Source organism: Gekko japonicus, unplaced genomic scaffold (genome assembly GCF_001447785.1).
Source record: "Gekko japonicus isolate JY-2015 unplaced genomic scaffold, Gekko_japonicus_V1.1 scaffold1025, whole genome shotgun sequence".
NCBI lineage: Eukaryota > Metazoa > Chordata > Lepidosauria > Squamata > Gekkonidae > Gekko > Gekko japonicus.
In genome coordinates this window covers 46,407-72,426 of record NW_015169203.1, presented here as the reverse complement: position 1 = coordinate 72,426, position 26,020 = coordinate 46,407, and positions in this window count along the sequence as shown.

Sequence of the window (26,020 nt, the reverse complement as noted above, 5' to 3'; positions counted from 1 at the left end):
GGGGAGAGGCAGGGAGGAAGCAACTTACCCTCCCTCTTCTCCTGCCTCCTCCTGGCTGAATGAGGGCCGGAAGCGGGGTGGCCGGAAGCAGGGGGCGGGGCTTCGTCATGTGCCCCGCTCCCCGTACCTCACCCGGGGGAACTGCGATCCCCCGCGATCCCCCCCAAAATAACCTCTATGTAGAGCCTTTTGTATTTTTCAGGACAGGAAACCATGCCCTATTTATTTTTAAACTTTCTTCTTTCTTGTTGAAATTGTGTTTATGTTTATGAATTTCAGTGCCTTCCCTGTGTAATCTGACATGGTAATTGGAAGTGTTGTCCAGCCTTTCAATGTCTTGGAACAAAATACTGTGTCCTGTTTGAGCCTAACTTAAATGTACAGCCTTCTCAATAAACTCTTCAGCCTTGAAGCCTAAAATTGGTAGTTATAATTAGCCAGAAGCAGCAAGTTACAATGTTTGTTTATAATCAGCAGCTCTCTCCAGCAACCATAAGCATAACAACACTGATAATCCTGAGTCAAACTAGAGTTTTGCCTTCGGGAGACTTGAAACTTCGAAGTTCAGATGGACAACACCAAATTGTTATGTTGTGGTGAAAAAATAATAATAAAGGAAAATCTTGGCTCCTAAACTTCTTTTCCAAAGGGTATAAACTGCATAGGAAAATGCAAGCCTTTTGCAACTTGGAGAGGTTCCCAAATTCTCTATAAGAGGAGGGCTCCACATAGAAAGTTAGTTAACAACATAGATAGACTCCCGGTCGTCAAGGCCAATTGTAAGTTAGTCAGCTGCGCCTGGCCGGGTAATAGCCTTGATTAAACTGCAAACAATCAACTCCTCATTAGTAAATAGAAATAATAAAAATGCCAAGTCCTTGAAATCGTCAAGTCAAACACAGAAGAGCTTTTTTTTTTAAAAGGCAGCCTTTTAAAAATTATTTTTTATTGATTTTCATACATACATAACCATTTGTATACAAACATTTTAGAGTCTTTTATCTATTTTCTAACCATTTATACAGTCCCGACCATCTATTTATAAAAACTTCTTCATTTTTCCCCAGTAATATCAAACTTAATCTGTCCACTCCCATCAATTTCTCAATTACTTCGTCTCTTTTGGGGTTGCTATTTGGTTTCCAATGTTTTGCCCACAGTATTCTTACAGTTGTTAGTATATATAATATTAAATATTTTTCATTGTAGCTAAGATCTTCTGGGATCATATTTAATAAGAATATTTCAGGCAGCAAATCCAGTTTCACTGATACCATTTCATATATTACATTCTGAATAACATTCCAATACTTCAGGCAGCTTAAAATATCTTAAAACTATTTAGCATTTATCAGAGTTGTGAATACAGCTGTCTGCAGCCAATGCCTGGAACCGGAAACCTCTTCCTTCTGAGTTGGATAATGAATTGATGAAATGGAGGCTGAATGAAGGTGCTTTCATTTTCTCTAACCCAGTTTGTAGAATGTGGCTTGGAGTAGGGAGGGAAATGCAGATACCTACCTGGTGGAACCCATTGTTTTGTATGCATACATCTTCTGGATGTGTGTGTGAGGGGGAAGACTGGAGGTTTGCTCTCAGGGTGCCTGGCTGTCACCTGAAAATGGAGACCCTGTTTCCAGAGCTATGTCTTGCTCTGTGTTTTCAGGTCTTCCTTGGACTGAGTTTTGTGGGTCTCTGGTTCAGGTTAGAAAGTGGGGTACCCCTGTTGTTGGGGCTACCCTAGGGTAAAGGCAACACCTCTGGGTTACAATATGGCCCTCCTTCTATTTCTTAAATGTGTCTTCTTAAATGCTCAGATCTTTAGAAAGCTGTTTATGGAGCCACCCTGGCTTCTTTAGGTTCTTCCCATCTTTCCTTCTCATTGGAGTAATTTATGATTGTGCCTTCAAAATCTCATTTTATAAAACTCCCACCCCTCTTGACTCCCCTCTCCTTGAATATTTCTGACCTTGGGATTCTACCCAGCATAACTTTGAGTTTGTTAAAATTAGCTTTTCTAAAGTCCAACCTGTATCTCTGATTACATGTAACTTTTCCCTTCTTAAATTCCAAAATTACATGTTCACTGCTAACCAGTTTGCCCACTAGTTTCACCTCATCTACTAGTTCTTTCCTGTTGGTGAGAGTCAAGTCCAAGAAAGTTTCCTTCTTCACCTTTTGAAAAATGAAGTTGTCACCAGGACGAGTCAGGAAGTTGTTAGACCTTTCATTTTTATAAGTGTTTGATTTCCAATAGATATCAGGGTAACTGAAATATCCTATGACCACTATGTCCAGTCTCTTTGAAAATTTTGTAATCTTGTCTAGGAGTGTGTCATCCAAGTCTTCTGCCTGCCTTGGTGGTCTATAACAGACCTCCACCATGATATCACTATTATTTCTTACTCCTTTCATCTTCCCAGAGACTCTCAACTCACCTTCCATGCTCAGATTCATGTATTTCCTCACAAGTATACACATTCTTGACAAATAATGTTATTCCTCCCCCTTCCTTATTTGTCTGATCTTTCTAAACAAATTGTACCCCATAATCCTAATATTCCAATTGTAAATTTCAACCCACCAACTTTCAGTAATGCCTATTAGGTCATAGTCCTCTTCCTGTATTAAGACTTCAAGTTCCTCCTGTTTGTTCCCCATACTCTGCACAACAGAATCCATGATTTATGTGCCCTAAGTGCTTCATTCCTGTTCTTACCTGAAAATTAATGGATCCTTCATATGTGCCCCTCCCCACACATCTTTAAGTGTTCTTATCTTCAGTAACTGGCATAATACTAGCTTTTAAATTGTTGTCTCCTTCCCCCACAGGATTTACTTTAAAGCCCTCTGTGATGAACTGCACTTTTAAAGAGCTTAGCAGTGCCTTACAAACAGCTGAAGGACTGTGAAGAGTTAATTCTTCACAATAGCAGAGAGCCTTGAATGACAGGCTGCTCCATGGAATCTGATTGGGTAGCATCAGTTGAATGGAGAAAGGCTTCTGAAATGGATGTTGGGGAGAATTCAGTCTAATTTCAGTTTTAGTTGAGAAGTGTTGAGTACTGACAGATTCAGAATTCAGCCTTGACTGAGTTTTAGCTCAGACAGGAGAACTGGGGAAAGTTGGCAAGGATGAGTGGGTAGTTACATAGAGACTCCCATTCAGGACAAAGGAAGGGGATATATCTTCTCATGAAAGGAGAATTTCCCTTCCCAGTCAAACAGGTAGTTAGTTCTGAACAGTGCAGAGATCCCTGGTCTGGTGTGGTTAGAAACTGCCTTTAAAGACCTTGAGAGTCAGTTAAAAACTCAAGACAAGTAGTGGTGTTTACTAGACAGTTAAATGTAAACTCTAAGGGTAAAAGGTTTTAAATGTTTGACTCAGTTTATAAAAGGAACAACGATGAGAAGATTTGATGTATCAAAGCTAGTTGGAGGATCTCCTTTCTTGGGTTTTTAGATAGTAGTGGGTACTTTACTTTCTCCCATATATGTAGTTCCCCCTCCCTTTTTTCTGTTGTAGTTTTTTATAGTTATAAAAAATCAATAAAAAATCCCCTCCGGGGGCTTAAAAAAAAAGACAAGTAGTGGTGTTTCAAGAGAAAATGTTTGGGTACTGGAAAGAGTGTACCAGGTTTCTGGAAACCAAAAGAATCAGAGAATACTCAAAGAAAGTGTACTAGAGTGTTTGGGGAAATACTGGGACAAAAGCCTCTCAACATAAAGGTTTAAGTTACTGTGAATAGCTTAAGAAACTTTCATTAGCCTGAAACATAAGAACTAAAGACTGTGCATGTACTGGTTTTACCTCAGAAATTCCAACCCCTGATTTCACTCGACCTTTCCCCTCTATACTGAATAAAATATTTTGTTAATTTTCAGCTTCAAAATGTCTCAAGTGCCATTTTCAGTGGTCTAAGTTAAAGGGTGATCCCGACCCTTTCCCTCGGGTTTCTGGGCTGAGCCAGCAGTAAAATATCATACAGGGTTGGGCAGCCTAAGTTCTTCAGGAAAAAAGAAAACAGACCAGTAAGGCTGCTCAGCCAGAAAGGAAAGAAAAATGGAGGGAAAATCTTGCCTCTGATGGAGTGAAGTGAACAAGGCCATCCTTATCAGGTTTGTGAGGCTCTTGACAAACACATTTTTTCCTACCCTTGTGTGGTGCAAACCATCTCTCAACATAGGTTCTTCATCTCGAAAGTGTAGGCTATGGTCCAAGAAACCAAACCTTTCCTGATGACACCATCTGCATAGACAGTCGTTTATTTCCAGTATTCTTCTCTCTCTTCCTAAGCCATGGCCTTTGACAGGAAAAAGCAATGAAATCACAATCTGTGTTTCCAGGTCATTCACCTTTACCCAGAACCTCATAGTCTCCTTTAATATGTGCTGGGCACTATCATTTGTTTCCACGTGGATGAGCAAGAAGAAATAATAATCTGTGGGCTTGATGGCTCTTTCTAGCCTTTCTGTCACATTCTAGATGCATGCACCTGGTAAAAATCATACCTCTCAAGATGACACGTGTGGTTGGCACATTTTAGTCTCTGTCCCTCTCAGTAGAGAGTCCCCAATTACTACCATACATCTCCTCTTATATTGGAGGGCAGAAGCATGAGTCCTATATAGGGGGAGGGGGAGAAGCACATAAAAAAGAAGTGTGCTGGGATTCCTGGACCTTCAAGAGGCTGGGCACAGGAAAAAGAGAGACAGCTGTTGCCAGGCTGATTAGCAACCAAGGGGATGGACGGAGAGACTGCTAGTGAGAGGTGGGAAAGGGCAAGAGAGGTTTACATCTTGAGCTTTTTTTCACTGGTCATCTTAGTAACATGGGGATTGAGAAGAAGCAGCACCAGGTAGCACACCAGGATTAGGGTTGCCAAATGGTACTCACCTCCTCGGCGATAGGATTAGGGTTGCCAAATGGTACTCACCTCCTCAGAAAGGTGGATACTATCCTTCCTGTACAAATAAACACAGCCAGCATTAACATCTGAGTGAAGCAAAAAATGGCCAAAACCCCTTTTGAGAAACCTCTGGAGCTCCCTATTCGACTTGTGGCATGCTTTGTCAATTGCCAGAGGATTCCCCCGCCCCGAGCCACACCCAGCATGGCACCATGGCCGACCAAATGATTAATTTTCCAGGCCACTGCGTCTTAATAAGCTGAAAGTCAGCCTTGGCCTGGAGGATTAATGCCTTACCCTTCATCAGACCTAGATTGTTACTGCCCAAATGAATAACTAAACTATGGGGGGGGCAGACCAACCCTCCCTTCAAACAATAACTGCAACAAACTGGGCCACTGCAAACCATGGTGTCCTAGCCACTCCACTGTAGCCCACTGGCTGAGACCCAGCTGTGAACTGATGGGCATCCATTTTGCCTGGTGAGTGGCCCAGAAAACAAAACTGTGCCCACAGATGAGAATTCTCTCCCTCTCCCTCTGGACACCTGGACCTGAAGCAAAACAACAGTGAGCAACGGAATATCACATCTAACTCAACCTCCATGCAGCCTGGCTCAGAGCCCTGCCATGGGCCGCATGTATGACTTGTAAGCTGATGAGCACCACCTCCCCAGATGCTGAATGTACTGTGCTGTATAACCCGTGGCTGCTGCTGTAGAGGTGGCATCAATACGGAAGGAATAGGTGCAAAACAGCACTCCGGCTAGCCCCAGTTTCTCCAACACCTTAGAAGTGACAGCCCAGAATTGGTGTTTGGTCAAAGGGCTTGAATCTTGATGACAAAACAACAGGCCACCCTCCCAGCCCCTGACCACAAAATAGGCAGTCAATGCAGCAACCAGGCACAACTCCTTCTCAGAACATGCATTCAGTGTGACCATCAAACCCCTTCGGCGCTGGCCAGTTTTTGACTGCCACAGGGTAATGTAGGCCTTATTAGCATCCAAACGCACATCCTGCACTGCCAGAGCATGGCCGGACTTGTCGCTCTTTGCCTGAGGAACCAGCTCACTTATTCGAAAAGCTCCCAAAAATGCAACTAGGGCTGCTGAGTGAAATAGATGGGCTTCAAACTCTGACGAACACACCTTCCACCAAGTAGTCTGGAGGCCCCTAAGAACTGAAGGAGATATAGGCTGCCTGGGGTCAGCACAAGTTCACATGTCCAACCCTCCAACATCCTATGGATCTGGAAGTCCCCCATGAACTCAGCCATCCCCCAGGCTTTACTAGCATAGGCTATTGCTGACTGCATTTCCTTAATTAAGCTAATGGCCAGGCCCTTACCTTTCAGTACAATGCAAAAGTGTAGAAGATGGTCCACAGGAACTGGCCATGCACTAGGATACCCTGCCTCTTGTCTAAAGTCAGCCAACTGACAGACCACATGGTCATAGGCTCGCTTCGTGCAAGGAGCAATGGCTAGCCCCATCGCCCTGTGCACTTCGGCCCTCCAACTAACCAGAACTCTGGTGGCATTTGTACCAGCTGCAAGTCAGCTTCTGGGGCCAGCTGATGAAACCTCTCCATCTGTTTGTGAGATAGAGCATTAGTCACCCCATGGTCAACCCCCAACACATGCCTAGCAAGAAACAGAATATTCAGCTGAAGACAACTGAGAGTGAAGGCTCTTATTAATGACACGACCCGCAGCAATTTGCATGTGAGGGAATTAATGACCTGAATCACCGCCAGGTTGTCGCACCAAAAGTCAACTGTGTGTTTGGCCAACTCCTCTCACCACAGCCAAACCACTACCAAGATAGGGAAAAATTCAAGGAAGGTGAGGTCTGTAGTTAATCAAGCCCCCACCCACTTGGCGGGCCATGCCTCATCCCACCAATGGCCCCTGAAGTAGACCCCAAAGACCAAAGACCCAAGTGTGTCAGAATGGATTTGTAGCTCAGCCTCCAGCCTCCAACCTCATATCCTCCCTCCAAAAAGAGACTCAATTGAAAGAGGTTAAAAACTCCAGCCACATCTCCAAATCTGCCCTGACGCCGGCAGTAAGTTGCACCTGATGGTGTGGGAGCCGCAGACCGCTCATGGCACCACAAAACCAGTGTAAAAAGGCCCGACCCGATGCCACAACCTTGCATGCAAAGTTGAGGTGGCCCACTAATTGCTGACACTCCTGAAAGGAGGCCTTCCTCTTACCCAAAAACTTGGCTACCCACATGCGCAACTCAACCAGTTTACCGGAGGGTGATTGGGAAACTTGCACCACTGTGTCAAGCTCCACCCCCCAAAATGTCAGTATTTGGGCTGGGCTCTTGGTTTTTTCATATGCTAAGAGCACCCCAGACACCCCAGCCAATTCTATGAATGTCTTCAGTAAATGGCTGCACTTACCAGACCCCTGGGGCCCGACAAACAAAAAATATTCTAAGTAATGAGAGACCGTGAGTCCGTGACCAAGCCAGTGTGGAAACAAAGGGCCCACTCAAGGAATGAACTGAAGCACTCAAAGGCTGCACAGGATACGGAGCAGCCCATGGACAATGCCCGATCCATAAAGAACTGCCCCTCAAATGAAAAATCCAACAGCTCAAAATCATCTGGGTGCACTGGGAGAAGGCAAAATGCAGACTTAATGTCACATTTTGCCATCTCCCCACCCAGGCCACATTGACGTACCACTCGAACCACTTGGTCGAAGGAAGTGTACCACACTGAACATAAATGATCAGGGATAGAGTCATTAACTGACTCCCCGCCCTGGGGCAAGAGAGTTGATGTATCAGGCGGTATTCCCCTGGGCCTTTTTTGGGAACGATTTCCAAAGAGGAGACACAAAGATTGAGAACAGGTGGGACAGGGAATGGACCCAGTATCTGACCCTCCAATCATTCCTTCTCAATTTTACATCTAACTATGTGCTCTTTGCCTCTGATCAAACATAAATTATGAGCCATAAAGGGGGTGAAAGTACCCTGACAGGGAATATGAAAACCAAATATAAAGCCCTCTAATAAACCCAGTCCACCAGCTTGGGGTATTGCTGCAGGCAGGCTTCAAGCACTTTCAACCTTATGAGGCGGGGTCCCTTTACCAGCAGATTGGCTGGGCCCACCCCCTTCAGGCTTCCTGTGACCTTTTCAGGGCTTGCCCCAGAAGCAGGCTGAAAAGGGATGGGGGACACAGGGGACACTTGTGTCGGTACTGACAAGTTTTTCTACTGTGCACACGTTGTGACCCAAATTCCGGCGGGGTTGAACCACCTGTCCCACAGAACCATGGGGAGTGGAGGGAACTGATAGGTGATGAACCAAGTGGTCACTGTGCAATTGATCCCCCAAGTTTGGCCGTGCAGGTGCCATGACCTGCAGCCAAAACTGTGGGTGGATCTGATCCCACTGCAAAGCGGGATGGCTGGCTGCCCTCATCCTAAACTATTCATCGTACTGCAACCATGCAAGGCTAGTGAGATCTGTATAGCCTTTGTATATAATGTCAAAGTACTGGAACAATGATGTGGCACTCCAGGGCTGAGCCTTTGCCAACACTCCCACATAAATTAAGAAACTGGCCACCCAGTTGGCCCAGGTCCTATCCACCTTCATCTTTTTCAACTTCTCTTTGTCCTTGTCATCCAGGTCCTCCTTATCTTTCTTTTCCAGCTCTTGGTACAACAAGGTAAAGACATCTATATAATCCCCTCTACAAACCTTTTCCCTAGTAGCTGGCAACAAGTGGTCCCCAAGAGGAAGTGCCTGATCCCCAAAGGGGATAGCTGAGGCAGGCACAGAGGCGCAGGTGGGGCCCCATGAAGGTGGGCTGCCCCACCAAGGTGCCCCTGGTGTATTGGAAGGCTGAACAGCTGCACCACTCAGGGCTCCCTGGGTAGCAACATGTGGGGGCAACCCCAGCAACCTAGCTGGGGCAGGAAGTACAGCTGTGGAAACAGGCTGGTTCCACCAAAGCCCCCAAGGCCAATTCCCCCCTGTGTGGGGCATGGTATCCGACTTACCTGCCTCATTGGCATTGTCCCCACTAGATGGTCCTGGCTCCCCTAGTGCCTGCTGCTGTTGCCTTGACGCTCCCGCTGAAGCCTCCACAACAGCATTCCCAGCTGCACCTTTCTTGCTGCCATTCCCAGAAGTGGAAGCCCTATGTCCAACAAGAGATAATCGAGTTAGGACTTCAGCTTGAAAGCATTTAGAAGCTGCAGAACATGTCTCACCCTCCTGCCCCTTCTCCCCTTCCAGAACAGGTCAGGGAAATTCCCATGGCCTGTTCCATGGCTTTCAGCCTGTCCAGGATAGCTTGCTGAACCACATCACCCTCTTCGTCATCTGACAAGGATGAGGCTGGCACAGACCGCTTGGGAGGGGCCTTAGGAGCAGGATGCTCCCCTTTATAATGACCACTGTTTTTCTTGGGTGCCATTCCACCCAAGGAAAGGGGGGAGGGCAAAAAAAGAATTGGGTAGTTACACCAGTGCTTAGCCTAAAAACTTCTACACAGTTTTTAAAGTGGCTGCCCAATGCTCACCAAAGGGCCACAATATTATCCAAAAGGCTGCAGAAACGCAAAATGGCCACTGAGGACTCACAAAACAGCTGCCAGGGAGTACATAAATGGCCCCCAGGGGAATCACAAGATGGTCACCAAGGAACACAAAATGGTTGCCCCAACTGCTAGATTGCCCAAAACCAAAATGGCCACCACCCACTCCAACTGCCCTGGGACTAGAGCCACACCTAAAATGCCACTGTGTGAGCAATGCCCTATGCAGGGGTAAGGACTACCTTACCCCTTCAGGCCCATGCAGCCTTCCAAAGGTGTACCTGGAGAAAGAAACCAGGCCGGGGGGGGGAAGGTACCTAGCAGGGGGTGGAAAACCACCTCTGGGGTATCCCAGGGAGAACCCCGAGCCCAACCACCCCCAGGGCCTAATCACTGCCTGATGGAGAGTCCTGAGGGGCCCAATGGCACTGGGTGTGGCTGCAGTCTCCCGAGTCTCTGCTGTGCCAAACACCATCACTCAACCACTCTCCTGCAGCCAGTAGCCACTGCCGCTGTATTCTCCGCTGCTCCACTGCACTCCAGTAGCTGGTAGCCACCACCACCGCTACTCTCTCTACCACTCCCCCAATGCTGCTGCAGGAAGCCTTGCCGTCATAACTGCTGATCGAAGCCGTCTGCCACTGCAGCTCCCGACGCACTGAATATTGCCTCTGCTACATCCTCCCCCTGCTTGGTCTGAAGGCCCCACCAGCCAGAGCAGCTCTCCTGAGCGTGCTCTCAGACTGAGCACAGGGCAAAGACTGGCCCCTGGAAGGCAGGGGCTGGCTGAAGAGGGCTCTGGCCCCGCCCCCCATTAGAACCCCATATGTGGCTGGTTGTCACAATAGGCTGTCTCTCCCAGCAGGGAGGCAAAGGAGGCTTCCCATCCCCATGGCCACAAGGGCCAGCAGCCGTTGAGCTGAATAAGACCAATTGTGAATACACAGTGGAGGAAAAAGTTCTGTATTCTTGAAAAGCCTGGCAAGTTTAAAGCAATTTGACTTTCATCAGAACAATCCACCATCAGGCATGAAGTCTTTTTTTTCTTCTTCAAAAGAGGGGGATATGTTTTAAATGGCAATATGAAGCTTTCAAGTTATTGCCTGATTAAAAAAGAGAAACTGTCTGAGTCTTCAAAAGCAACCATATTCTCTTTTTTGAAATGTTTAGATGGGGGAAAGGCTGCTGCTGCCCCTTCACAATGTGCAAAAGAGCACACCAGCCAGCAACAGCTGATCTGCACTCATGCACAATAGACACAGATTATTTATCTCTGTCTCCTCTTTCTCCTGCTCTGCTTCCTAATGTGGTATATTTATTGTATATAATGACCCAGACTTTATTAACTACCTAAAATCATTTGATTGTATTTTTCTCCAAGAAACCTGGCCTCTATCAGATTTGAAAATAAGAGAATTCATTTCCTTTAACATGCCGGCATACAAATTGTATTCAAAAGGTCGCAACAGGGCTGGGCTTACTTCGTTATTCAGGGCCAATCTTTCAGTAAAGGCAATTGATACTTTGCCACCCTTTGCCCAAGCATTCCTTTTTTTTAATAAATTATAATTAAACTTTACTTTCCCCCCACTACTAATTTAATCTCATCAGTAAGAGAAGAAAAACTATCCATATTCTTAACAACTGTACAGAAAAAATACCCCACAGCTCATTTCATATTGTTGGGAGATTTCAATGCTCGAATTGGTCCGAACAATCAAACACTGAGCTCACAACTGAGGTATGAGGAGAATGAGGAATCACTTCCCCCCGTCCTTTCTCTTTCCAGAACATCAAAAGACTCCCAGATCAATAAGGTGAGGTCCAATTTAGGGTAACTTTGTATTACACACAACTTAATTATTTCAAATGGTATTTCTCAGTTTCCTGACACCAATGAATTTACATATGTTTCTATGCGAGGCCGCAGCGTAGAAGATTACTGTATCTGCTCGCCTTTCACACTTCCTTTTATTAGCAAATTTTCTATTGGCTCTAGAATTGAAAGCGACCAGTCTGGGTTGATGCCACAATCTTGGCTAAACTCTATTATTATTCCCGTCTTCAAAAAAGGCAATTCTAACAGTCCAGAAAACTTTAGACCAATTAGCCTTCTTTCTATTATTGGTAAACTATATACAACATTTTTAGAAAGACGTCTAAAAGACTGGATGCACTCCCACCAGATCATCCAACCTGAACAAATTGGGTTTTCTAAAGGCAATTCAACTGTAGATCATTGTTTTCTTTTATCTTTTTTGGCCAATAAATATATGAATTGTGGCTCCAAAAAGTTGTTTGTGGCCTTCATTGATTTGAAAGATGCATTTGATTTGATACCCAGACAATTATTATGGAGAAAACTTGAACTTATGGACATCGACCCAAGACTACTATTTTTGATTTAAAAACTTCATTCCTTTACCTCTTGCCAAGTCAAATATTCAGAATCTGGGAACTTAACACCTAAAATACCAACCTCTAAAGGTGTGAAACAAGGTTGCTTTAGCTCCTCACCTTTTTTATTTATTTCTAAACAACTTTAGAAACTTTAGAAACGACTTAGCATTATCATTAGGGCCCATCAATGGTCATCCCCCTAAATTAGGGTCTTATGTAGTTCTCTCTTACTTTATGCTGACAACACCACAATCCTTTCTTGTTCTCAAGTTGTTCTTTTAAGATATTTACAAGCTTTTCACAAATACTGTCAAGACAATTCTTTAGTCATTAACTATTCAAAATCCAAAGTATTAATTTCCGCCAAATGCTAGAATCCAAAAATGTGGTTTATAGGTAATACAGACATTACCAAAGTAAAAAACTTTAAATATCTTTCAGCATAATTTAAATTGGGTAACCGATAGATCCCGAATCACCACTGCAGCTAAATGGGCTACTACCCAGCTCAAACAGTTCTTCTTCACTAATGGTAACCAGTATGTTCCTGCTGCAATTAAGATTTTTGAGGCAAAAGTTCTGCCTTAGATGCTTTATGGCATTCCAGTCTGGATAAAGGCATTCAACAACAATTTAGAGAAAATTCAGGCAAGATTTTTCCGACAACTTTTAGGAGTCTCTAATTGTACACTGTATTCGGCACTTTGTATAGAATTGGGCCAGCATTTTATTGAAACAAGAATTTGGCTAATAACCTTTAAATATTGGCTCAGGTTACATCTTCAAATTTCTTCAAATTCTTTACTTTCAAAATTAAAAAATGATCCATATAGTATTACCTGGCTTTTAACTATCGAAAAGAAAATCCAACAATTGGGCTTTTCAATCGATTTCTTCCTGCCCTTCAATGAATTTGCTGTCTTTTGAACTATAAAACAAAGACTTCTTGACCTAGAATTTCATAACCTAAATCCTCTGCAGCCTCATTTTTCTTCCCAGGCCAAACTAAACGTCTCCATCCAGCAAGGGAAAATGGTCAGCTACTTTTATAACCTTGATTACCCTTCTCATCATAGAGCTTTTACATTGGCCCGACTAAATATTTTCCCATCAAAAATATTAACTAGTCGGTATAACAAAGTCCCTTTCCATGAAAGGCAATGTATCTGTCCTCTAAAATCAATAGATTCAATCCATCACATTATCTTGGAATGTCAATTGCATGCAGGTTCATGTAAGAAACTCCTTTCCTCTCCACTATACCCTAAACATTGTGTTAACAATGACAGAATAATCCAATGTCTATTAAATGACTCAAACCCAGACATCACAGTTCTGGTTGCTAGGTTTTTGGCTAAAGCGGTTAAAGATAGATACAAGCTTTCTGTATGATCTGCCTTATTTTGCTGTCTCTGTAACACCTCCTTGATCATATTTTATCACACCATGTATTTTATTGATATGCAATTAAAGGTATTTGATTTGATATTGTATATACATGTATATATGTAATGGAACAGTCTGCTCCCACCCTCCACCAATATCTGTGTAATTTAGTTTGCCCTTATTGGATGGAGCTCTTGTTTCAGTTTCCAGTTTTGTATGTTAGTTGTAGTTGTTGGTTGTGGGAGTTGTCCCCTTGCAAATAAAGCAGTTGATGTTTTGAGCCAGCTTGTCTCTGCTGAATGGACCTGAGAACAGGTGCCTGAGTGAGTACTGTAACCTGACTTACACTAAGTCACTGCACATAGAGAGTAGTGTAAAGAAAATGGTCCTCTGAAAACTTTGGTCATTGCAAAAATCTTTGGTTCAGATTGCAAGCATGGCCTAGAGAGTGTTCCCAGAGACCATTAGAGGCACAGAGCAAGCTGACCTTGCTATGTTAGATAAAATGCATCTGGATGTAGAGAGCTACCAATTACCATTCCAAGCAATTGAGGTCTGTCTATGGATTTCACCTGTGGGAATGGGGTGGAACAATCTGCAGTAAAGTTTTGTTTCTTCCCTCTGGTCAAGTCACCCCAGGGATCATGTGCCCAGTAACAGTTATAGGGTTGCCAAGTCGCGGCGGGGGATTGTATGTCTTCGCAGAATCCATGCCGCGGGGACGGCAAGACGCGTTGCACCCGCTGTTGCCAGGATTTGACGCTACGTGTTGCTCTGGCAACGGGGCTCCAAACAGCCCTGTTGCCAGAGCAACACGTAGCATCATGTCCTGGCAACAGCGGGTGCAACACATCTCGCCGTCCCCACGGCATGGGTTCTGCAAAGACATGCAGATCCCTCCATGATTTAGCGAGATTTGGTAAGCCTAAACACTTATATCAATCCTAAGAATTCTTATTGGCTTTGAGCCAGTTAGAGACCCTCACCCATAAAAGCCTTTTCCAGTTAGTAGCTTTTGCCTATGCCTCTTGCCATCTTGATTGCTAGCTTGTGAGGGCAATACAGCTTTCTGGCCCAGGCTAACTCTGGAGAAAGAGAGCCACCTTGATGCTGAGACCTTCAGCCTGAGATGGATTAACATCTGGTAACTTGGAGCCTTGTCTTAGCTTGTGGTGTTTAAAATGTCTGCAGCACTTCCAATAGCATTGCACTCCCCCTCCCCACTCTTTTTCACCATGTGATCTTCCTCCAACTTTTTTTGGAACATTTTAAGTTGAGAGCTATAGCACTAAACCAATATAGCACTCCAGTGCTACAACAGCCCCATTGAGATGTCTTGGCACCACTGATACACATTGAGATTGAGGCTTCTGTTACATGGTGAAACCTTTCATGGTGCCACTGTAGCACTGAAGAATGTTTTTCAAAACGTTTGAGGAAGATTGTGTTGAAAAATGGGGGGGAGGGTAACACTGCTTGAAATGGCCAGATCTCTTCAGAGACACTCATTAATGGAATGAAATTCACTGTATGAAACCTCTGTCCCTGTATCCCTTTACTTGGAACTGGGCCAGCAAAGGATAACATCCAGTTCAGAATGGTAATGTGAAAGGGGCCTCTGTGTCACATCCATTGTTGAGCCAGTTTTGCTAGAATCATCTGTGTCAGTTCCCTCTCATGCCTTTAGCAGCTCATTTTGGAGTCTCTCCATGTCTTAAATGCAAGATGTAGCATTTACTGCACTGTCCACGGGACCAAATGGTTCTATCCTCTGCAGCACCAGCCTCAGTCTGAAGCTAACTGGTGCAGTTTTTCCTCCACCATTGTAAACAATCCAGTCTGAGCCATTTGGGAGTGTCTGTGCTGTGGTCTCAAGAGTGCTTACCTCAAGTGAAATCATTTTTCCAGCAGTACCCTGAAGAGTAAATCCTCTGCTACCGCAAAGTTCAGAACCACATTTTGGAGGATAGCTTTTGGCTGTAACAATATCAGAATTCAAAATGGTTGTCATGGTAGCATAGTTAAAGCCCAAATTCATGTATTCTCAGAATTCCCTTTTGAACTGGAAATTTGAATGAATAGAGGGATTTCTTTTGTTATGATTGTAATGATTTTTGCAAGTTACTCCTTGAAATAACAATACATGAAACATAGCCTTCATACCAGAGAATCAGACTATTAATTTCTCTGTCAACAAACTTTCTTTTAATTTCCCCCAAACAGATTTCCCTTTATGTCCTCATCTGTTATTTACGCCTATTATAAGAGGCATGTACTTGTGTATATTTTGAAGTTTGTATTTTAAAGTTTCCTTCAGTTTCTTGCTTTTTCATTTTTTCTTTTTGGCTTAAATAATCATTTCAAGTATGATGGCATACATCTCTCACATAAAAACATTTATATCCCACCCTCAGCCTACTTCGGTGGGGAGGGTGGGATATAAATTAAATAAATAATAAAAACATGCAGTTAAGATTTACAGGTTCCTTCACTGTGATTTATAGACCATATACAAGTAAAAAGCACTAGCATCACCATGGACATTGGTATGTATTCCAAATGCCAGGAACTTATGAGATATACCAATGTTGACCTCAAGGGCACCACTATAAAATAAAGTGATATTGTGTGCCATATTCAATGGGTAGTGCTACTGGTATATCTGCTGAGCAGAATAAAGCCACAGAAAATGCACAACGAAAGGCTTGCTCATGCATCAGTAACTCTCATGCAATCACCTCCAGGCATGTGCAGGGCTAACAAGAGGTTCATGACCTGCTGTGGGTAGCATCAAGACACCAATCATCTGAACTAGTTGGTCCACATGGGGACTGGATGTGTCACTGTCAGGATTTATGTAATTACAGCAGCCTTGAGAACAGGTCACTTTTGGTTTATTGAGGCCCCGGGCATACGGGCCGGCTGAAACGTGGCTACGCAGAGCCGCTCCAAACTTGATACGCCGCGGCGGGATCCCACGGATCCCCTAGCCGCGGCGCAGCACTCCCCGGCATGCTCAGATGCCGGGGAGGAAAAGTCCAAGGGGAGGGGGGAGGCTGCCGAACTGCACATGCTCGGGCATGCGCAGTACGGCTGGGGGCCGGGATGCGGCGGCGCAAGGACGCGCAGCCGATCCCACAGCCCTGCCTGCGCCGCACCAATGGATGCAACCACCTAGAGAGGTGGTTGTTTTTTGCGGCGCAGTTTGGGCCGTTGGGTCGGATCAGGGACGGAGACGGCACGCTCGCCAGATGTTGAGGTGAGATCGCGCCTGTTTGCTCCGCCCCAGTTCCATCCCGCTCCCGGCCCAAATGGGCTCGTATGAACGGGGCCCGAGATACTCAAACATTGATGTGGTACACTCATAAGAAAGTATCTCTTGAGTTTTTGAATGGAAACCTGTTTATCTGAAAGCAAGTCATAATGAATATTACACAACTTATTTATTACCGGAGTGAAGATTTGGAAAAGTCTGTGGGGTGCAGTTCTCACCAGGTCACTTTCAAGCATGAAATTCCATATGTGAAAACAGTTATCTTCCCATGAAAGGGATGAACCACTTTCTTGTGTGAACAATTAAAGCTACCCTGAGGTTATAGATTACCCAATTTTGCAATTATTAGTCACACAGGGGAAAAAAAGGACTAAGGGCAGGTTTCTTACTAATCTGAAAGCCACTCAGAATCCTAAAATTTACTAAAAAGGAGCAAGATTAATGCAGTGGCTTCTCATATTGTGCTGTCTCATTCTTTAAACAGCAGGGAACCCCCCCCCCCTCAATGCTCAATAACAACATTCCAAATTATGCATAAAAAGCTACCCAGTGAATAATACTCAGAAAACAGCTCTTCATGTGTGTGTTGTTTTGAACTCTTCTGGTGACTCATGATGTTTCCAAGTGACAAAATATATGATTCCTTTGAATACATTTTGTGCTCTTTCTATTGTCAAACCTAATTATAGAAGTTAATGGAAAGCATATGCAAGAAGAATTTGGTTCCTATGACTGAACTAATTTTATGATTCCATACATCAGAAGTGTGCTCAAAAAGGCTACCTGAAGGATTTCCCCCACAACGGAAGAGGGATGCTAAAGTGGACAGAATGGTACACCCAGGCTTCTAATTTCCACTGTTTCTCATAATATGTGAAAATGGAACTCACATATGACCTATAAAAATGATGCATGAGCTCAACTTGAATCTAGTACTTTCTTTCTTTCTTTCTTTCTTTCTTTCTTTCTTTCTTTCTTTCTTTCTTTCTTTCTTTCTTTCTTTCTTTCTTTCTTTCTTTCTTTCTTTCTTGCATTACAAGGAACATAGAAAACTACTGTGTACTCAAGCACCCACTTTTCTTTGATTTTTATATAATACGTGCATTGACCCACTGAGACACAGCATGTGCTTCAATGTGCCAGGAAGGCCAACTTCAGTCGCTGCAGAATCTCTTTGACAGCTAATGTAGTATTTGCAGCTCGTATGGCAACTGATCTCAAAATGACTGCTACTCCAGCATTTATTCCTCTGTGGTCATTTCCCAGAATTGCTTCACTCCATGCAACCACTCCCATAATACTTTAATTCCTGCTATCATTGCAGTTACCCCATCAATAGACCTGATCTCCATGAACACTTTCTTTGACAAATATACAGCAGGTTATCTATCCAGTGATTAATACTCATAAACAGCACTTAATGTGTGTTCAGTGCAGCCCTTGTGCATTTGTTCCAAACTAAGTACTTAGGGCTGAGTGTGTTTCTTATGGAATTAGAGCCTTTAGACACCTGAAACTTAGCCCAGAGCAATCCTTTGTTTGGAGAGAAATTAATTTGGATCCATTTGGAGATGTCCCTACAGATACAGAATGTTTGCTATAAGTTCATACCACAGACCACAGGGTGTATAATGATGATAAAGGAAATTTGTGTATAGACAGTCTACTGACTTAGAAACTTGAATTCACCTTTCCATGCCTTGTTTCATTTACCCTATGAAATTAATATCACAGGTTATATGTCAGTTATGAGAGAAAATATGTATGCTGAGGAAGTGAAAGAAAAATAAAAGCAAGGCAAAATATATTATATATTAAATTGCTTAAAAAATTTATTGAAAGACTTAAACAAATATAAATAACAATATAAACAGAGTAAACAACAATTGAGCCAAGAAATGAATAAGATACATCCAAACATCGGTTAACGTTCAATTCTGTAAATACATTCAACCTTTCAGATCTCTAGTATAATTACTAAACACCACATACCTATAATCATACTAAACACCACAAACGAGCTAATTCAGTTTGTCTTTAGTTCTATCTACTACAGGGGATCCATGCAACCCTGTGAACCAAATTTAGATCAGAAGCGTATCCATGAAATATAAGTGTTTGTTGGAAGTATGTTCTTGTCCACCATATACTGAAGTAGATGGAACCAAATGGATTCGATGTGAGAGGATACGGGGGATGAATTTCTGTTTGATAGTTGAATGACATTTGTAATTTTAGCTAAAATTAATTGGTCCAATATTTTATTGTGCCAGATCTGAATAGTTGGAGGAGTGGCTGATTTCCAGATCGAAGCTATTGTTGTTCTTGCCGTAGCCAGTAAAATCGAGGTGAATTCTTTAAGAGCTTCTGTTCCAACTGTCAGATCCATAAGATTAAGGAGAGCCATTTCAGGACTAATGGACAAGTGGAGCAGAGTAATCTCATTGATTTGTCTGATGACTTCACACCAAAAGGGGTATATCTTAGGACATTCCCACCAACAATGATAGTATGAACCTATGTGGCCGCAGTTTTTCCAACATAGGGGCTATGGGAGGGTTTCATTTTATTCCGACATTCCGGAGTGGAGTACCAGTGGGAGATTGTTTTGAAAAACTGAAGTTTGATATTAAAACTTTTCGTAGAATTGCAGGTGAGTCTCATACTTCTCGCCAGTGTGAATCTGTCAAATCTGTGTGTAGATCAGCTTGCCAATGAAGTTGGTGTTTTACAGGAGAATTATCTTTGGTACCGAGTAATACCTTATATAGCTTAGCCGTCAGCCCTTTGATACCATCCGCATGCAATAATAGAACCTGTTCAAAGGCTGATTTTGGTTCAGTAAACAGTCCTTGAGATGCTAGAGTCTCCATTAAATTTCTTAATTGTAGGTAATGGTGCCAGGGAAGTTGTGTACCTAAGTGTCAAAGAATGCTTTGTCACGTATCCTCCCTTGAAAAATAAAATCAGATAAACGAGAAAAACCTGAAAACCTCCAGACTTCATAGGCAACTTTCTCTTGAGTGGGTAGGAACCAAGGCTGATTTATTAGAGCAGAGATGTCTGGATGTCTGGAATTAGCTTTTTCTTTCGGCAATCCCAGATTTTTTGTTGTTCAGTCGCACAGTTGAGTCCGACTCTTCGCGACCCCATGGACCAGATCACGCCAGGCCTTCCGGTCTTCCGCCGTTCTCTGAAGTTTGCTCAACTTCATGTTTGTTGCATCTAAAACACTGTCGAACCATCTCATCCTTTGCCGTCCCTGTCTTCCTTGACCTTCAATCTTTCCCAGCTTTCCTTATGAGACAATAAAAATTTGAACTCTTTTAGCTTACGTAAACAACTACCAGGCTCAAATGTAATTGATAAGTATAAGAAGTTACTTGTTCCCCCATAAACTATCCACAATCAAATCCCCTCCCCTCCCCAATAAATCAATTAATTAAAACCCCTTTTATACAACCAATTAATCTCAATTAATTAGTTAAAATCACCACAGTGCAATCTCCATTTAAATCACTATACATGGAAAGCAATTAATTTATATTGAACTATAAAAAGACACAATAACAATAAATTAAATTGATAAGGATGAACAAATGACAAGCACCACTCTTAAAAGCTTACCAACTATTTTAAAACTTAAATTTTCTAAACACTCATGAGAGCCAGTTTGGTGTAGTGGTTAAGTTTGCGGACTCTAATCTGGGAGAACCGGGTTTGATTCCCCACTCCTCCACTTGCACCTGCTGATGTGACCTTGGGTGAGTCACAAGCTCTGGCACAGCTGTGTCAGAGTTCTCTCAGCTCCACCCACCTCACAGGGTGTCTGTTGTGGGGAGGGGAAGGGAAAGGAGTTTGTAAGCCGCTCTGAGACTCCAAGTGAAGGGCGGGGTATAAATCCAATCTCCTCTTCTCTTCTCTTCATTTCTGGAAGAACGAATTCATGTGCCCTCTGTTCACAGAAACTGCAAACTAGCCGGGCAGCATCCAGAAACCACCCAACTTAACTGGAGCAAGAGAGCAACATTCCCCCCTCCCTTGACAGAGATACAAACAAATGGAAATGTGTGAAATGAAGCAATATTCAAAACAGTTATTCAGAAAGTAACTCCGAGTCAAATTACATATAAAGGGTTCTTTCAGACGCTAGGTTGTGTTAAGCAGTTGCCTCCAGGTCCGCAATGTCCTCTGAATCCGATTCCATAGAGTTGCGCACCGAGAACTTATCGGTGATTTCCATGGATTCTGGGATTTGTAGTTTTCTGAGCCCCTCCCGTCGGGATTTCATTAGCGGATCAAGCTGAAAGGCTTTTAGAATGGCGGACGTTATGTCTGTTTCTAAGTATAGGGTGGAGTTTAACCAGACAGAAATGAAAGTCATGGTATCTCCCGTTTCCTCTGCCCCTTCAGGGACCCTACAAAATTTTAGATTTAACAGTTTCATGTGAGTTTCCATGGCAAACTTGACAAAAATGTATGTCATTGGAACCTACCTTGCCTATAACAACCATTTTGTGCAACCTCAAATGATTTCTTAAGCAATTTATTCACAATTCAAAAAATGTACAGCATGTCAAGAAGTTTTGTACCTGACCAGTGGTAGAAGCATTTAGCATGATAGCTAGCCAAGTAGCCAATGCTGGTGCACAGTCCTAGATGCTGGCTTGTTTGGATTATAAATGCTGGAGCATGTGCAGTATGATCCTATGTAGAGTTACTCCAATCCAATCCCACTGAAATTAATAGACTTAGAGTAGTTCTGCATAGAATTGCACTATTAGCATGTATGTACTGCTTTTACATCTTTGCAGTCAGTAACTTTTATTAGACCCAATAAACACTGAATCAGCCATGCAAAAGAAAAAAATCTCCCCAAAGCAGGATTGCAACACCTTTTTTCCCAACTGATTTTTTAGATGTACGAAAATTATGATAGAGAGTTATGGAGGGGAAAAGCAATGTGAGAATGCATACACACAGAATATTCTGATCCAGTTTCAAACAACCTTTGTTTTTAGATTAAAGAGTTCTGCCTGCAACTTGTGAATAAATAGTGATCTGAACAGAGGCCAGATTGAATATCTTTATGTATTATCAGCTGTTTATTGTGATGTGTCCCAGTCGCGGCTGGGACCTCCCGGGACCACCAGGAGAAGGGGAGACACCCGGTGTGCCCAACCGCCCTCCCCCAGCCCCGCTCGCCACAATCACCCTGACGACAGGGGTGAAGGCCGGGAGGGCGCGGCAGATGACGGGGGCGGTAAGCGTCAGCAGGCTCGAGCGGGGAAGAGACTGCGGGGAGCTGGGGGCCATGTTGGTGGAGCCGTGGCAAGGGGGCAGAGGCGTGGGATGAATGTGGGCCGGCAGCAGGGACAACAGGGGCTTGGGAGGCATGGAGGCATGCTCCGGCAGCCTCGGGAGAGGCGTGGACGACGCACTGGGAGCCGGCACCAGAAGCAGAAGGAGTGGCGGAACAGGGAGCCCCGGCGTCAATCCCTTTACAGGGAGGCGGGGCCAGGGAGAAGGTGGAGCAAGGGGCTGAGGGGGGAATAAAAGGAGGAGAGTAGCGAGCCAATGAGTAGGACCTGGGCTGGCTACAGCTTTAGCCCTGTGCCCAGAGAGAGAGATGGGAGTAGCTGCGGTGGGACAGCCAGACACCCAGGACAGGCCAAGAGGGTGAGGCAACCCTCTGACTCACCCGGCATCTGAGGCCAGTTCCCTCCTTTGGTATTCCCCTGCTCGGCTCCTGTCACCCAGGCCGCGGTGGCAGGGACCCTCTGCTGGACACTGCAGGAAAGGCAGGTAGCATGGCGACCGACGGCCAACCCCTCCAGAAAGATAGAAAGCACAACAGACATTAATAATGTCTTTAAGACAACGCTCTACCAATAGGTCAGCCTTGTTATTTAGATTTAGTCTAAAAGTGTAACTACTGCAATCTGTCTATCATCTGTCTGTCTGTCTGTCTATCTTCTTCATCATCATCATCACCATCTATCTATCTATCTACCTACTAGTTTCTCAATAATCAATAAATCAATACACATTGATTTTGGCCATATTAATGTTCTATCTAGGCGAACAAACTTTCTCATTGTCAAGCACTGTTGAACGTGTTAGAAAATGATACAGAATTAAAATGATACATTATTTTCCACTCATATATTCCTGCAATACTCAGCAGAACAAAGAAATATCTTCTGTCTGCCTTCACCAGATTACATATAATTTATATTATGGTTCTTGGTGTAAAGTCTTTATGCAATTATTTTAAAGGAACCTTACGAAGTAGATCATCACCAGTTTCAGTTTAATGATACCCTGAAGGTATAGAACAGTGATCATCAACATAGTGCTTATAGCACCTTTGGATAGACTTCTTTACATCTTCTCCAAAGTAAAAAACTAATTTTGGCACACTTCTCCCTCATGAGCAGCAGACGATTCAGAAGAACCCAAGACACATTCTTTTTGTGACTGCATGGTGTCCCCATTCAGAAACAGCAGCTTCCATTGTACAAGGATGCTTGGCTTCAATGTCCCAACATTTTGTACCCTACAGCAGCCTTTTTGTGACTGGCCCTTGTCTCATGGCATCCATTTTGTGCTGGTGCCCACTTCCTCCAAATGCTTTCAGGTTCAACAAGATTGGGGACCCCTGCTACAGGGTTATGAACCTACACCTTCCACGTGTGACTCCTGTAGCTTTTCCATTGTAAATGTTGATGGTCCACTCTGTGACTATATGGTAGGAATTCAGCATTAATGTCAGTGGAAATTTGTCCCCAAAGCCTAAGACCATCACACAATTTCAAAAGAGGGAACTTTGCAAAAAAAATAAGGGTATTTGTCAGAAGGAAGATGAAATGGAGAGTCAAATCCCTCCAGGATGCTTGTAAGTTATTTAAAAGGGCTCAGAGCACCAGATTGAATGCATAGATCAGGTTAGGAAAGGTACCATCAAGTCTGAAAGAATACCTGCATGGCTTACAACCCAAGTCAAGGAGACCATGAAAGGCAAAAAGGCTTTAACAAGTGGAAGATTTACCTAAATGAAGTGAACAGAAAAGGGCTCAGGTTCTTGCAAAACACATGTATATTGACAATAAGGTAAGCATATAGAGAATTTGAGAAACAGGTTGTTAAAAACATTAAGACAATTATATCTTCAAATATATCAGGAACAAGAAACTGACTAGGGAGAATATTGGGTGGTTGGATGACAAAGGATGATTTAAGGATAGGTTTTCCCCAGAAGGGATGTCAGTCCTCTCTAGGAATCGGCAAAACACTATGGCTTTACCATCACCAGTTTCTGGCAATTCCTAGAGAAGACTGACATCACTTGCATATTTTCCCCAAAAGTGATGTCACACCATTGGCACAACAGCCATTTTTTCCCTTCCAACTGCTGATCTAAGCAGTGGCAGGCAAACAGAGGTGGGACAGGGGACTCTGCCCACACCTGGTAACCCTACTTGAAAGGGGTGGTAGCAGACAAAGTGAGAACATTTTTTTGCATTTGTGTTCACTATGGAAAATGTGGGACATGTACCCATGCTGTAGCCTCTGTTTTCAGGGATTCCTAAAAACGGAATCAGATTTATAGGGCAACTGGGTAAATTAAAAACTAATAAGTCTCTGGGTTCAGATGGTCAAAGGTTCTTAAGGAGCTCATATACAAGTGTATGTAACTTGTTGCTAAAATAAGCCTCCATACCAGAGGACTGAGGTCAAGAGAGGATCCAAGACATTATAGGCTAGTCAGTCTAACACCTGCCAATTCAAACAAAGTAAGGTGAACACTGAACTTTTTTAAAAAAAATTCAGTGTTCATAAATCACTGGCTGGCCGTATTTAAACTATTAGCTTGGAAACAGTATGCAGCAATGACAAGCTGATGGAGGCCATGCCTCCCATTGGGCTGTGGAAGAACATGCATACATGAAATATTACTGATTGCACTACACTGCACTGTTTGAATATGCAGAAAGTCACTCACTGAACAAGCTCAAGCTGCTCACAAACAACCAAATAGCCTGATGAAAAATCAGCTTCCTGTTTGCAACTCTCAAGCAGAACGTGAGCCAAACTAGCAGGTGTTTTGAGCATCCCCAGTTATTAGCCTTGGAAGGAAAATGCTCATTTTCTATTCAAATATTTATATCATTCATTGTTCTATATTCTTGTCTAATAGATGGCTAAGATACCACTTTCCCTTCTCATTCTTTAATAAAGGTGAAGGTAAAGGTTCCCTTGCTCGAAAGCCAGTCAAATCCGACTCTAGGGTTGCGGTGCTCATCTCCGTTTCAAAGCCAAAGAGCCAGTGCTGTCCGAAGACATTTCCGTGGTCATGTGGCCGGCATGACTAAACACCAAGGCGCATGGAACGCTGTTACCTTCCCACCAAAGTGGTCCCTATTTACCTACTTGCAATTTCTTGCTTTCGAACTGCTAGGTTGGCAGGAGCTGGAACATTCTGTAATAGGGGGATAATAATACATTAAAGGGCTGTTGTAAGGATTATGAGACAATTTATGTGAAATGCCTTGAACACTCCAGAGTCTTACGCCAGTTCTAAGTGCATTGTTATTCTAATATGTGAAGAAGCGAAGTAATATTCTGGAAGCTGAAGATGTTCCTCGTGTGTAGGTGAGAAAGCAAAAGAAAGCACTACCTTGCACAATCTGCTAGGGTAAATTTGGCCATCTCACCTTATCATTCTCCATAAATTGATGATTCCAACTAAGCCATATGAAATCAAGCCACTGAGAAAGGAATTCATTTGTTACTTTAAAGAAGTAATTGAAAAGTTAGTGAAGTAGAACAGCAATTGTATTTTACCAATTTGCTTGTAGGAGTGATCATTAAAAGTTAGATAACAAAATTGGAATTTTCTTTTTCAAAATTAACTTCTGCTGTTTATCTTTGTTTACTGCTCACCTCTGCTCTAGAATACTGCAGGGAAAATATGGCATTGAACAGTTAATATTTTGAAATAGATACCTTGTCACAGACCCATTTTTAACAATGTTTTTTGAACTCACAGAAAAGTCATTATTTGCAGCAACTTTGCTGCTGTCTAGGAGAGTGTTCCCTTGAGACTGTGTGATGTTTCTTTTCTTCTTCAGTTGTCTTCTTCTTGTGGCAAGTACTGCTACTACTTTGTTTCAAGTCTAAAAGTTTGAAATGAAAATTGTACCACATTACAGCAGATTAGGGACCCACTACTCCCAATTTATGTAAGACTAGTAAGCAAACCCCGTCGTGGCGGTAGACGACGGCCACTAGATAGAAAGGAAGGGCGAGTGGAAGGGAGGAATGGAGAAGAGGAGGTAGAGAGAGAGAGACAGAGTTAGAGAGGGGGGGAGAGAGAGAAAAGGGGGGGAGACAGAGTGGGGTTAATGTTAGTAATTTGGGAAGGAAGGGAGGAAGAAAGCTTGGAAGGAAGGGAGGAAGGGAGGAAGGGAGGAAGG